Below are 9,931 nucleotides of genomic sequence, written 5' to 3'. Positions count from 1 at the left end.
GGGCAGGTGGTCCAAGAAGAGACAGGTGAGTGGGCTCAGGTGCACACCTCCCAAATATGGACTGTGAAAAATCCCCCGGATGGAAACCCCACTGGCCCTCACCCTCCATCCTGTCTCCTATGGCCAGAGGAGTTGGGTAAGACCCAGACGCCCGTGGCTGCACTCCTGGGCCTGCCTTCTGCTCTCCTGTAGGTACTTCAGGTTCCAAATAGTAAATGGGATGCGGTGATGATAAGTACATGCTTGTGAGCGGTACAGAGAAGCCGTTTATCATTTCAAACGCCTCCCTTGAGGTACATCCGCATTATACAGCATTTATCTTTATTCCCTGCACTGTAGCAGCCAATCAAAGAGTCAGCTAATCTTCCTGACTACAAAACCATCTACTTAAACATTTTTATACAATGCAAATGTTCAAGATTTATCATCTCCTGTACCCATAACTTAGAATGCATTAGGCTGCTGTTATCCATTTTAATAATAGGCTTCCTAGCAAAAATTTGGATCGTCACTGGGTTTTTACAATTTTCATTACTAGAGTCACTGAAAACACAATATCCCATGAAGAAAGCATATTTCTCTTGTCAGAACTAGGAATGGCAGTGCCGATAGCGGGCTGGGACTTTCTTTCCTCCCTCGTAGGGTTGTTATATCATCTCAGCTCATTTCACTTCATTGTCTGATACTGCCTTGCGCTGGTACCCATGGGTTTCAGTGGCTTTTCTGGGCTTCTATGTTGTCAGTTAATCTACTAATATCTTTGACATGTTTTCTTACAATTCCCAGGAAAAGAAGTGTTCATTTTCAGAGACGTGTGGCATCTGCCTTCACCAGAAGATGTTCATGAAAACCCACCCTTCTAACCTGTTTGAAGAGGCTTCCTCATGTGACCTTGACCATGACCTCCTTCCTGGGGAGTCGTGGTCACCGTGGAGACGCCTGCAGGTTAGGTTTTTACCGCCAAGACCGGAAAGCAGCTGAGAACTCTGATCTCTTCCAAATCTGCTGCTAACCAGTCAGGATCCACCAGCCTGCTCAGCCGCCAGAGGAAGGAGGCGGTCCTGGATTCCCCTCGGCCCGGGGGCTCCCACACTCAGATCACCCTGGCCTGGAGAGTGGGGCAGTGGGAGGAGCCACATTCTCCTTGGAAGGCACATGTTGCAAATACCTTAATAGGGCAGATAATGACCTAAGTTCATCTTCGTGAATGGCAGCATCAGTCGTGGATTATTGATGGGTTTGTGCCCAAAACTGGAACCCGTGTCTCATTGCACAGGCCCCCTCAGTCTAACACAGATACCCGGCACGCGGTCAGCGGCATGCCGGAGCAAGGTTCTCACTCCCCAAAGCTCACAGGTGGCATACTCCCACAGTAGACAAAGGGTGGAAGAGATTTATGATGAATCAAAGTCTCACTTTCCAGCAGGTGTCAAAATATTCAAAACCTGTGGGGTGGGAAGAGATCACCGGGGGTGATGGTGGGAATGGAAAGCAGTGGGAATGACCTTGAGTTCTGTGGGTCCCAACAGGGAGGGCCGGGCTTTGGTCCCCCAGAAATGGCCAAAGGAACTCCTGCCTGGACCCAAGGGACACCTGCACCATCCTTCCCAGTGCTCAGGCCAACCTTGGACCTGGAGCTGACTGTTGGTTGTTTCTGGCAGAAGATGTAAAGCCCCAGCACCATCTCATGCGGCAGAATTGCGCAGGGCAGGAGCCAGCTCGGTGGTGCCTCCCCGGCACCCAGCCTTCACCGGGCCCTGTCAGCTGGAGGTTCCCCGATGACTTCTGCAGGGCCCCTTCGGGAAGCCCACCATCTCCTCGGGACCCAGGTGTGCACATGGGGTGAAGGTGGTGGCTTCGGTGCTGGGTGTGTGTCTGGGGTCATGGAGGAGAGACCGAGGAGCATTCGCCGCGGTGCTAGGACTGTCCACAGCTGAGCTGGGGCTGGAGGCTGCTGTGGGCCCAGGAGGGCAGGAGCACCTCGGCCGGTCCTGGGAGTGGGAGGAGGATGGATGGCCTCTGCCTGGAGTTGGAGGTCTCTGCCAGGCCTCTCCCCGCGGCTTCCGCCTTCTGGGCCTCATGGCATAGCTGCTGCTTGAGGACCCTGTGTGGGCACTCCCGAGGCCCAGGAGGAGGCCGGCGCTGTGGCGCAGCTGCTCCTCGCACGGGGCCTGGCTAGAGGTCAGCCTCAGATTCGGCCGCTCCAGGAGCCAGGAGCAGGGGCTTCCACCACAGGCCCTCTCTGCCATGGGTCCCTCGGGGAGCAAGGCGCTCCCTCCACGCGGACCCTCGCGTCAGCCTGGGGCCCAACACTGAAAGATGTGTGTCCTCGGGGTGTGCAGGCCAGTGGTACCGGTGTCAACGCTGCGCAGAGGGCAGTCGAAGGCAGGGGTGTGTTGGGGGTGCTGTGTGTGCGTCATGGTGCCTGTGTGTGTTTGTGTGGTACCTGTGTGTGTGTGAGTGCCTGTACATGTGTAGTGCCTGTGTGTGGTGTGAATGTGTGTGAGTGCACGTGAGCCTGTGTGTGGTGAGCTATGTGCCTGAGTGTGGGTGGGTGGGTGTGGTGAGTGTTGTGTGGTATGGTATGTGTACGGTTTGTGGTATGTGGCTGTGAGAGGTTGTGTGTGGTGTGTGCTGAGGGTGTGGAATGTGTGGTGTGTGCTGTGAATGGTTGTGTATGTTTATGGTGTGTGTACAGTGTATGTGGTTGTGGTGTGTTGGTGGTGTATGCGTGATGTGTATGTGTGTCTGTGGTTGTGTTGTGAGTGTGGTATGTGTATATGATGTGTGTCTGGTGTGTTTGAGGTGTGTGGGTTTGTGTGTAGTGTATATGTTGGTGTGGGATGTGTATGTGACGTGGTGTGTATGTGTGTGGTGTGTGTATATGTGTGTGGTGTGTATGTTGGTCTAGGATTTTGTATATGTGTGTGGTGTGTTTGGTATGTATGTTGGTCTGAGATTGTAGTGTATGTATGTGTGTGGTATGTGTGGTGTGTGTGTATGTGTGTGTGTGGTGTGTTTGTGTGGTATGTATGTTGGTCTGAGATTGTAGTGTATGTATGTGTGTGGTGTGTGTGTGTATATGCGTATGGTGTATATATTGGTGGTCCGGGGTTATGTGTGTGTAGTTGGTGTGCGTGTGTGTGGTGTGGTATGTTTATGTGGGTATGTATGTTGGCCTAGGATTGTAGTATATGTATGTGTGTGGTGTGTGTATGTGTGTGGTGTGTATGTTGGTGGTCTGGGGTTATGTGTGTGTAGTTGGGGTGTGTGTGGTATGTGTGTATGTTGGTGGTGTGGGATTGTGTGTGTGGTGTGTTTGTGGTGGGGCGTGTGTGCGTGCGCATGTGTGGCGGGGCCCCTGCAACCTCCTTGCCTTCTGGGAGCTGGGAGCCGGCTAGCTGGCCCTGTCTGGGAAGAGCCTCTGGAGTGGACGCCTGGTGCCCGGGCCCGTGGCTGCTGCGCAGCTGCCTGCCTGTCCCCTTCCCATTCTCGTCAGGGCCTGCGCTGTGTCCCCAGGTGCAGAGCTGCACACGGGCGAGGGGCGAGCTGCGGGACCGGCCGTAGTGGAGTTAGGAACACATCGAGGTGCTGTAGGCATGGGAGCAGGAGCTGGCCCTCCAGGACCTCAGATCGGCCTCTGCAGGCAGGTGGGCAGTGAGGGCGCTTCGCAGGCAGGCCATGGGGACGCTCCCAGGGAGCTCTGCAGGTGCCCCAGAGCCTCACCTTAGGCTTCCTTCTACGTGTCTCTGGGCAGCGCTGACTGTAGCGTCACCAGGGTGAGAAGTGCCAAGAGCTCACCAGGATGTGACTGCAGACGCTCCAGCCTCGGCCTGCACACTCATGGCGCTGAAGCCCCAGGCAGAGGGCCACACAGTCCCGCCTCCTTGTCCACGAGCAGCCTCTGTCCAGCTCCAGGCCGGGCAGGCGTCCCAGCCCAAGGTAGCGTCAGGTGCTCACACACGGCCCGCCCTTGCTTCCAATTCTTCTCTGCATGAGGACGGAGGAGAATCCTGCGTTTTTGCGGATCTTAACATCACAGGTGCAGCGTCCTGTGTTCAAAACCTAAAGCGACAGAGCGGGAGAAACTCCGGGGAGGGGCGGGCAGTGCGGCCTCCCCGCAAGCGTGTGAACGGGTGAGCGTGGCTGTTTCTGTGAAGCCGGGTCACTTCCCGAGCCGCGGCGGCTGTGTGTCTTGGTGGGTCAGTGTTTCTGCAGCTCCTCTCTCAGCACTTGGCTCATACAGAATTGTTTTAAATGGTCCCAGGAGACCCACCTGGAGGCTGGAGCCCTTCCGACGCGGTGAAATTAAATTGGAACATTCACACTTGCTTTAAAGACGTGTGGTGGTCAGAACCTGTAGCCCAGGAAAATAACAAGACAAATATTGGGCTGTGGTGGCAGTGAGGAAGCCCTGAACTCCGCGGCTTGTGACGAGGACCGCTGCACCCTGCTGGGCTGGGTTAAAAGTCAGCAGAGAGGAGTCAGGGCCTGGGAAGGTCGCACTTGTGTTCATCCTCACGCAGGCTTGGCCAGTCTCCAGGTCTCTGAGATTGTTAAAGAAACAGGGAGCCCCAGACCCCAAGAGGCCACCATGCGGTTCTCACGGGTACTTTATTTTTCCATTTTGCCAAACAGCAAAGCCCACACCTTGTGAGACAAAATTCCACCTTCCTCTTTCCAGGGCCCAGCTTGGGGGATGAGGACGGGACGCTCAGGGCCGGGGGACCTGATGGGGCCAGCATGGTGGGAGGGAAGCGGATGGGTGTCAGGAGTTAGGGGAAGCCCAGCTTCCGGGGCTGGCTGCGTGTCTGGACGGTGGCCCCCCAGGCCACGTGTGTGCGAGGAGAAAGACGTGCCGGTGTAGCCACAGGGGCTCCTTCACTAAGGCGCTACATTCCCACCACATCTTCACGGAAGATGAGAAAACGCCTCATACTCTGGCCGCCACAACTTACAGACGTTCCTTAGGGAATGCAGGGCAGAGCGAGCGTTGGAGATATCTTTTCTCAAATCACAGCCAGCAATCTTTCTGCTACAGAAGACTTTGCCTTTTTAAAAATTGATTGGAACGACGAAGCTGATCCTCTCTGGAAATGCTCTGGGCATCATGGGGTCTGTCTGTTTATCTAATCACTTGGAAGCAAAAACAGTAAAGCAACCCAAGCAGGGTCCTAGGAAGCTCTGTTGGGAACTGTGCCCGCTTCCGTGCTGGGACCTCGCCGGCAGCGTGCACCCTATTGACCGGTACCTGCTCTGCTGGGCAGCCCCGGAGGAAACCTGGCTTCTTTCTAGGTGGATGGCTGGTGACCCCAGAGCGCCTCTGCCTTCAGATGACGTTTCTTATTTGCAGAGGTTCAGACCCAAAAGCAAAATGTCTAAATCAATTTGAGGCTTGCAGATCTGAGGCAGTCATTTTTATCCAAAATGATTTCTTATCATAGACAACTGAATGGGCTTCCCAGGGCATCACACTGGTTAGAAAATCGCGTCTATTTGCTGTGAAGGTCTGAACATACGGAAGGAAAGCATATTGTGCCCCGCGGTGAGGGTTTCCGCGCCCCGTGGAACTGCCGCTCCTGGGGGAGTCACGTATATAGGCTTGGGAATTACTCTGTCCCATCTTGGAGGAGCTCCTGAAACACTGGGCCTCAGTTTCCTCTTCTGTAACACGGCGAAATACTACCACTGTTCTAGGATTCCTGTGCTGATTGTAAGAGGTGAGGACAGACTGCTGAAGCCTGGGTGTGGCTCCGTCTGTGACTCTGCCTGTGCTCCTGCCGGGATGTTCTCACTGACGCGCTGTGGGGTGGACACGTTCCTCTGTGGAACAGGCTGGGCCAAGAAAGGGAGAAGGAAGGAACGTCGACCATGACCTGTCCACAAGTTGAGAGTTTACAAAGTTCCCCTTTGGTCTTTTGACAGAGGGCAGAGTGGGTGCTGCTATTTATCATGCCCATTTCACAGATGAGATGAACGAAAAAGCTGTCCAAACTTGTTGACCGGTGGCAGGGCCGGGAGCGCAACACCCAACCTTTGGGGCCCAGGCCCAAGTGCTGTGCCACACAGGGTCAGAGCTCCCACCTGATGGTAAACAATCCAGCCACGTGGCTTCACAGCCACCACGCTAAATGGCCCTGGAGGCTCCTTGAGAGAGTGGGGGCAATGCCTGAGCAGAGGGGAGGAGAAGGGGCCCCGGCTCCCCTTTCTGTCCTTGGGACTTGATCTGCAGCAGCCCCAGGAGCTGCTGTGGGTCAGGGCAGCCATGTGTCCAGTGCCAGGGGTCCAGGGCTGGGGCGGCTGTGGCCCTAGGTGTCCCCTCCATTAGCTCCGGCAGCCAGTGGCATGCTCTTTGGAGTCTGCTTGTGGGGCCTGGTGTTGTGCTCGCTTCTGTGCGTGCTGACTGGCGTTTCACTCAGTTTGGTTGCTTGAAGCTCTACTCTGCACCTCAAATTCCATCTGCATCGTGAGAAGATGGAATTCTGATCCACCATCCGTGACATGATGGCTGGTGGGAGGAGGAGACTGGCAGTTTCCATGGGCTTCTGTGCAGAAGAGGAAACCAGGCTGCAGTAACGCGCTTCCCACTGGCATGAGCACAGGTGGCCCCCGGGTATTTGAACCTGGGCTACAGAGCCCCCACCCAAGCCGAGCACCTGGGTCATGATGCCTGTGTCTCCCCATGCCTCCTATCCCACAGGCCCTCGGGAGCAGCTGATGGGTGCTCTCCTGCCTACTTCCCAGGTGGGGCTGAGCCAGGTGCCCTCCTATTTCAGCCTGTGCACCTCTCAGCCAGTGTGGCGTCATCCTGGGCTGTCCCAGACCACACCATGGGGCACAGCTTCGTCTTCAAGGTGAAGCAAAGCTGGGGTCAGCGCTGGACTGTCCTCCTCCTCCCTCCTTGCAGCTCCCTGAGGTCCAGTACTGAGTGCATCCCATGTACTGGGAAGGCAGCAGAAGGCCGGGCTCCACACAGCTGCTGCCCATGGCCTGGAAGTCAAAAGCTGCCCTGAGGGGCAGTCCACCCCACCCAGGACCCATAGCATGCCTCTCCCACCTCTGTTCCACGTGACCTCTGCATCTCATAAAGTCAATTCCACAAAGCCTCAGATCCTCAAAGGCTCAGCTCCAGGTAGGGCCTGCAGTCCCAGAGGTGCAGGAGCGAGCCAGCTTGGGAGCCTGTGCCCCGACGCCAAGGCCGAGCCCAGCACCCAGGAGGAGCCTTCTGTTGCTGCTGGACAGCCGATCTCTTCACAGGTCCCCCTTTGCCAGTCCTTCCGGAGGACACGTGGCTGGGTGAGCTACTGCCACCAGCCCAGGGGGGCAGTTCTCCCCCAGTGTCTCCAGGGGAGGACCCTTCCTGCCTCTCCTGGCTCTGGTGATGCCCAGCGTGGGTGGTGATGTTGGCTTGTGGCTGCACCCCTCCAATCTCTGCCTTTGTCTCTGGGCGTGATCTTTTCTGTGTCTCTCCCTTTTTCTTTTCCTCGAGACAAGGCCTTGCCCTGTGGCTGAGGCTGTGGAGCAGTGGTGTGATCACGGCTCGCTGAAGCCTCATCCTTGTGGGCCCAAGTGATCAAACCTCCCACCTTGGCCTCACAAGTAGCTGGGACCAGAGGCGTGCACCACCGTGCCTGGATATTTTTGTTTTTTGTAATTTTCCTGTAGAGACAGAGTCTCCCTATGTTGCCCCTATGTCTTGAACCCTGGGCTCAAGTGATCCTCCAGCCTCAGCCTCCCAAAGTGCTGGGATTACAGATGTGAGCCACCGTACCCTACCCTCTTCTGCCTCATAAGCACACCTGTCATTGGATTTGGGGCCTATCCTGAGTCCAGAATGATCTCAGGGTCCTTCAGTGATATCAGCAAAGAATACCAGCTGGCTGGTATTTCCAGCCAGCGCCCCATTCGCAGGGTCCAGGTGTGTATGCATTTCGGCGGGACGTTATTCCACCCACTCCAATACAGAATTCCATTTTCCAGCAGCTGTCCAGGCAGCAGTCATGGGTGTGGGCAGCCGGCATGAAGCAATGGCCCCCGCATCAGCGGCGTCTCCCTGAGCACCTGCTCTTGATGCTCCCTGGGAGGACCAGTTACAGGAGGTTCCTGCGAAATGCATTTAAAGGAAAGGTCAGACGTTCCACATGAATACCCTGAATTTGTGTTTCAAATTCATGTGCCGTGTTCCCTGCAGTAAAACTTTCAGCCGAGCAGAAAATATTTTTCCAATGAACCATTTCCTAAAACAATCCCATAAGTGTAGTCTAATGCCTCCGCCACGGCCATGGTGGTGATCAGTGGTGGTCAGTGGTGATTTAACTCCTGCGTTGGCGGCCATGGTGGTGATCAGTGATGGTTTAACTCTCGCATTGGAGATGGTCACTGATGCCCACACTGACAAACCGCCAGAGAGGCACCTGCAGGGGAGGGCAAGACTCCTCGCAGATGGCCGCAGAGGAGCCAGCACAGTTGCAGAGGTCACAGACGGCGCCCGTCCGGAGGCGGCTCATTGGCACCCTGCTTTCACCTCTGCTTCTCACGGGCATCACCCCTGCTCTGGGCTTGGGGGAGGGCTTGGGATGGCAATTGCCTTCCTCCTCAGCAAAGGTTTCTAGCATCAGAATTTCTGGGGTCCTGGCTGAGACTTTACAGATGACACTTCACCCCAGTCTCTGCTCCTGCAGCACTGGCCTGATGGCACCCCTCAGGGACACTCCAAGGCTCCCTGTAGGCCATCTGCCTGGAGAGGCCCGTCCTAGGCACTCTGCAGTGAGAAGTCAGGCAAAGCCTTGATGTGGGGACCCACGGACAGGAGGTCAGCACAGACTCAGAGGAGGCAAGGCTCTGGCCACAGTGGCTGCGTCACTGCACCACCTGATCTGAGTCACGAGGGTGCCGTGATCAGATGAGCTGAATGCCCAGAACTGCACAAGGCTGTGGGGGACCTATTTCAGCCCTGGCCAGAGGAGAGAAATCATGACTGGCATCTCCACTGTCCTGTGTGCCCCCGGGAGAGGCCTCTGCTCCTACCCCACCCTGGAGTTTACTAGTCAAAGTGGGCATGGGGTCCTCCACCATCACTTTGTACTTTGTGGGCATCTGCATTTTTGAGGTCTGTTGCATCTACAGTCTGTAAATGTTGGCTGTTGGGAACAAAACCTACAAACCCCTCAGTGGTGAGTTTGGTGCCAAGACACACAGGAATGCAATCTGTAAGCTGCTTTCCAGTGCTGGGAACCGCTTTCATGACCAAGATGCCAAAAACCTCAAGAGGAAGAGGTCCCTGAGGGAGGCCCCACATGGAAAACCTCCCTTGTTGTGGTTTTGTGTCTCCCCAAAAGCTGTTGAAGGCAGAACCCCTGGACCTGTGAGTGGCCTCTTTGGGAGGGAGCGTCTTTGCAGGCGATGAGGTTTGGATGAGGTCAGCAGGTGGGTCCGAAGCCAGTTTGACTGCTATCCTCATTAAAACTTGGGCAGAAGAGACAGACGTGCATGGAGGGAGGGTGATGAGAAGAAACCAAGCCACACCAAGGCCACCAGAGGCCAAAAACGTGCAAAGGACAGGTTGTCACTCACGGCTGATAAGGAGGCAGCCAGGCCCAGGCTGTGATCTTGACTTCCAGCCTCCAGAACCAAGAGAAAAAAATGTCTGCTGTTTCAGCCACCTAGACGGTGTGGCTTTGTTATGGCAGCCGCAGGCCACTCAGGCCCGTGTCTCCCTCTCAGGAGCCTGGAGGCTGGAAAGAGGTAAGACTGCAGAACAGTGGGGGTGATGCAGGAGAAGGGGGTGGGGTGGGGGTGAGGCTGGAGGAGGGAGGTTGTAGGAGGGAGTGGGGATGGGGGAGAGCCTGGAGGAGAGTGAATCTGGAAGAGGGGTGAGGCTGGAAGAGGGAATGGGGATGGAGGAGGGGGGTGAGGCAGGAGGAGGGAGTGG

The sequence above is a fragment of the Sapajus apella genome, unplaced genomic scaffold, assembly GCF_009761245.1.
Source record: "Sapajus apella isolate SASKATOON/1434 unplaced genomic scaffold, GSC_monkey_1.0 scaffold156, whole genome shotgun sequence".
NCBI classification, from domain to species: Eukaryota; Metazoa; Chordata; class Mammalia; order Primates; family Cebidae; genus Sapajus; species Sapajus apella.
Note: the sequence above shows the minus strand (reverse complement) of the source record.